The sequence below is a fragment of the Arachis hypogaea genome, chromosome 14 (assembly GCF_003086295.3).
Source record: "Arachis hypogaea cultivar Tifrunner chromosome 14, arahy.Tifrunner.gnm2.J5K5, whole genome shotgun sequence".
Lineage (NCBI taxonomy): Eukaryota > Viridiplantae > Streptophyta > Magnoliopsida > Fabales > Fabaceae > Arachis > Arachis hypogaea.
This window is the reverse complement of record NC_092049.1, coordinates 56,315,206-56,320,288: the sequence shown is the minus strand read 5'-3', so window position 1 is coordinate 56,320,288 and position 5,083 is coordinate 56,315,206. Positions and strand designations below refer to the sequence as shown.

General features: G+C 39.5%; 1 non-coding gene across 1 annotated transcript; it reads left to right on the top strand.

Annotated features, from left to right (window-relative positions):
* Positions 1–4,086: 4,086 nt before the first annotated feature.
* On the top strand, positions 4,087–4,194 carry LOC112745058 (small nucleolar RNA R71). Its single transcript, XR_003173005.1, has one exon. It is a non-coding gene; the product is annotated as a small nucleolar RNA R71 (small nucleolar RNA).
* Positions 4,195–5,083: the final 889 nt, after the last annotated feature.

Sequence of the window (5,083 nt, the reverse complement as noted above, 5' to 3'; positions counted from 1 at the left end):
ACCTTCACGCCACAAGCAGATGGTTAAGGACAGCTTGGTTTAGCCGCTTAGGCCAGGATTTTATTCCTTTAGGCCCTCCTATCCACTGATGCTCAAAGCCTTGGATCCTTTTTATTACCCTTGCCTTTTGGTTTTAAGGGCTATTGGCTTTTTGCTCTTGCCTTTTGGTTTAAAGAGCTTTTGGCTTTTTCTGCTTGCTCTTTCTTTTTCTTTCTCTCTTTTTTTTTCGCTATTTTTTTCTTTTTTTTTCACATTTTTTTTTCTGCAAGCTTTTGTATTCACTGCTTTTTCTTGCTTCAAGAATCATTTTTATGATTTTTCCGATTATCAGATAACATGTCTCCTTTTTTATCATTCTTTCAAGAGCCAACGTATTTAACATTCATAAACCACAATATCAAAAGACATATGCACTATTCAAGCATTCATTCAGAAAACAAAAAGTATTGTTACCACATCAAAATAATTAAACTAGTTTCAAGGATGAATTCGAAACCATGTACTTCTTGTTCTTTTGTAATTAAAATAGTTTTCATTTAAGAGAGGTGATGGATTCATAGGACATTCATAGCTTTAAGATATAGACACTTAAACACTAATGATCATCTAGTAAAGACACAAATATAAATAAAACATAAGGCTCAAAAACCGAAAAACAGGAAAATAAGAACAAGGAGATTAAGGAACGGGTCCACCTTAGTGAGGGTGGCGTCTTCCTCTTCTTGAAGAACCAATGGTGCTCTTGAGCTCCTCTATGTCTCTTCCTTGCCTTTGTTGCTCCTCCCTCATAGCTCTTTGATCTTCTCTAATCTCATGGAGGATGATAGAGTGCTCTTGGTGCTCCATCCTTAGTTGTCCCATGTTGGAGCTTAATTCTCATAGGGACGTGTTGATTTGCTCCCAATAGTTCTGCGGAGGAAAGTGCATTCCCTGAGGCATCTCAGGGATTTCATGGTGAAGAATTTCCTCATGCTCTTGTTGAGGTCATGCTCTCTTGTTTGCTCCATCCTCTTCTTAGTGATGGGCTTGTCCTCTTCAATGAGGATGTCTCCCCCTATGTCAACTCCAGCCGAATTCAAGAGGTGACAAATGAGGTGAGTAAAGGCTAACCTTGCCAAAGTGGAAGACTTATCAGCCACCTTATAGAGTTCTTGAGGTATAATCTCATGAACTTCTACTTCCTCCCCAATCATGATACTATGGATCATGATAGCCCGGTCTATAGTAACTTCAGACCGGTTGCTAGTAGGAATGATTGAGCGTTGAATAAACTCCAACCATCCTCTAGCTATAGGCTTAAGGTCCAGTCTTCTCAATTGAACCGGCTTGCCTCTTGAGTCAACTTTCCATTGAGCTCCTTCCACACATATGTCCATGAGGACTTGGTCCAACCTTTGATCAAAGTTGACCCTTATAGTGTAGGGGCGTGCATTTTCTTCCATCATTGGCAAGTTGAACGCCAGCCTTACATTTTCCGGACTTAAATCTAAGTATTTCCCCGGAACCATGGTAAGCCAATTCTTTGGATTCGGGTTCATACTTTGATCATGGTTCCTAGTGATCCATGCGTTTGCATAGAACTCTTAAACCAGTAAGATCCCGACTTTTTGAATAGGATTAGAGAGCACTTCCCATCCTCTTCTCCTAATATCTTGTCGGATCTCCAGATATTTGCTCCTTTTGAGCTTGAAAGGAACCTCAGGGATCACTTTCTTCTTAGCCACAACTTCATAGAAGTGGTCTTCATGGACCTTTGAGATGAATCTCTCCATCTTCCATGACTCAGAGGTAGAAGCAATTGCCTTCCCTTTCCTCTTTCTTGAGGTTTCTCTGGCCTTAGGTGCCATTAATGGTTATGGAAATACAAAAAGCAATGCTTTTACCACACCAAACTTAAAATGTTTGCTCGTCCTCAAGCAAAAGAAGAAGGAAAGAAGGAGGAGAGGAAGAAAAATGGATGAGAGGGAGAGAGGTGTGTATTCGGCCAAGGGAAGAAGAAAGGGTTGTGTTATGTGAAAATGAAGAAGGAATGAGGGTATTATATAGGAGTGGGGGAGGGTTTAGGGTTCGGCCATTAGGGTTGGGTTTGTGAGGGAAAAGAGTTTGAATTTTGGAGGTAGGTGGGGTTTTTGGGGAAGAGAGGATGGATGTGAGTGGTGAAGAGGTGATGTTTTAACGCCAGTAAGTTCTTCCTCCAGGGTGAGCTGTTTTTAATGCTGTTTTTCATTCTATTTTTGATTTTTCAGTAGTTTTTGTGACTCCACATGATCATCAACCTAAAAAAAACATAAAATAACAATAGAAAATAAATAGATATAATTAAATAACATTGGGTTGCATCCCAACAAGCGCTTCTTTAAAATCAATAGCTTGACAGTGAGCTCTCATGCAGCCTCACAGATGTTCAAAGCATTGTTGGAACCTCCCAACACCAAACTTAGAGTTTGAATGTAGGGGTTCAACACCAAACTTAGAGTTTGGTTGTGGCCTCCCAACACCAAACTTAGAGTTTGACTGTGGAGGCTTTGGTTGACTCTGCAGTGAGAGAAGCTTTTCATGCTTCCTCTCCATGGTTACAGAAGGAGAACCTTGAGTTTTAAATACAAGGTAGTCCTTATTCAGTTGAAGGACTAACTCTCCTCTGTTCACATCAATCACAGCTCTTGCTGTGGCTAGGAAGGGTCTTCCAAGGGTGATGGATTCATCCTCATCCTTCCCAGTGTCTAGGATTATGAAATTAGTAGGGATGTAAAGGCCTTCAACCTTTACTAACACATCCTCTACTTGTCCATAAGCCATTTTCATGGATTTGTCTGCCATCTCTAATGAGAAATTGGCAGCCTGTACCTCAAAGATTCCTAGTTTCTCCATTACAGAGAGTGACATGAAGTTTATTTCTGACCCCATGTCACACAGAGCCTTCTCCAAGGTCATGGTGCCTATGTTACAGGGAATTAGGAATTTACCAGGATCCTGTTTCTTTTGAGGTAATTTCTGCCTATCCAATGCATTTAGTTCATTGGTGAGCAAGGGAGGTTCATCTTCCCAAGTCTCATTACCAAATAATTTGGCATTCAGCTTCATGATTGCACCAAGGTACTTAGCAACTTGCTCTTCAGTAATATCTTCATTCTTTTCAGAAGAAGAATACTCATTAGAGTTCATGAAGGGCAGAAGGAGGTTCAATGGAATCTCTATGGTCTCTAGATGAGCCTCAGATTCCTTTGGTTCCTCAAAGGGAAACTCCTTATTGGTCACTGAATGTCCCAGGAGGTCTTCCTTACTAGGATTCACGTCCTCCTCCTCCCTTGTAGGTTCGGCCATGATGGTCAAATCAATGGCCTTGCACTCTCTCTTTGGGTTTTCTTCTGTATTGCTTGGGAGAGTACTAGGAGGAGTTTCAATGACCCTTTTACTCAGCTGGCCCACTTGTTCCTCCAAATTTCTAATGGAGGACCTTGTTTCATTCATGAAATTTAGAGTGGCCTTAGATAGATCAAAGACTATGTTTGCTAAGCTAGATGGATTCTGCTCAGAATTCTCTGTCTGTTGCTGAGTGGATGATGGAAAAGGCTTGCTATTGCTAAACCTGTTTCTTCCACCATTGTTAAAGCCTTGTTGAGGCTTTTTTTGATCCTTACATGAGAAATTTGGATGATTTCTCCATGAGGGATTATAGGTATTCCCATAGGGTTCTCCCATGTAATTCACCTCTGCTATTGCAAGGTTCTCAGGATCATAAGCTTCTTCTTCAGAAGATGCCTCTTGAGTACTGTTGGATGCAGCTTGCAATCCATTCAGACTCTGAGAAATCATATTGACTTGCTGAGTCAATATTTAATTCTGAGCCAATATGGCATTCAGAGTATCAATTTCAAGAACTTCCATCCTTTGAGGCGTCCCATTACTCACAGGATTTCTTTCAGAAGTGTACATGAACTGGTTATTTGCAACCATGTCAATGAGTTCCTGAGCTTCTGCAGGCATTTTCATTAGGTGAATGGATCCACCAGCAAAATGGTCCAATGACATCTTAGATAATTCAGACAGACCATCATAGAATATATCCAGGATGGTCCATTCTGAAAGCATGTCAGAAGGACACTTTTTGGTCAGTTGCTTGTATCTCTCCTAAGCTTCATAGAGGGATTCACCTTCTTTCTGTCTAAAAGTTTGAACATCTACTCTAAGCTTACTCAACTTTTGAAGAGGAAAGAACTTGGCTAAGAAAGCCTTGACCAGCTTATCCCAAGAGTTCAGGCTATCTTTAGGTTGAGAGTCCAACCATATTCTTGCTCTGTCTCTTACAGCAAACGGGAAAAGCATAAGCCTGTAGACCTCGGAGTCAACCCCATTGGTCTTAGCAGTATCACAGATCTGCAAGAATTCAATTAAGAACTGAAAAGGATCTTCTGATGGAAGTCCATGAAACTTGCAGTTCTGTTGCATCAGAGAAACTAATTGAGGCTTTAGCTCAAAATTGTTTGCTCTAATGGCAGGGATTGAGATGCTTCTTCCATGTAAGTTGGAATTTAGTGCAGTAAAGTCACCAAGCATCTTCCTTGCATTGTTATTATTTTTGGCCATGTCTCATTCCTTTTCGAAAATTTCTGTCAGATTTTCTCCAGAGAGTTGTGCTTTAGCTTCCCTTAGTTTCCTCTTCAGAGTCCTTTCAGGTTCAGGATCGGCTTCAACAAGAATGTTCTTATCCTTGTTCCCGTTCATATGAAAAAGAAGAGAACAGAAAATAATAGGGAACCTCTTTGCCACAGTAGAGAGGTTCCTTTATGTGAGTAGAAGAAGAAAAGAAATTCGAACACAGAAAGAGGGAGAGGGTTCGAATTTTTAAGAAGAAGATAAGTGTTAGTAGATAAATAAATAATTAGAAGGAGGTGAGAGAGTAGAATTTTCGAAAATTAAATAAAATAAAATAGAAATATTTTTGTTTTTAAATTAAAATTAAAATTAAAATTCGAAATTTTTTTTAAAGAAAAATGAAATTAAATTAAAAGTTAAAATAATTAGTTAATTAAAAAAGAATTTTGAAAAAGAGGAATATGATTTTCGAAAATTAGAGAGAGAG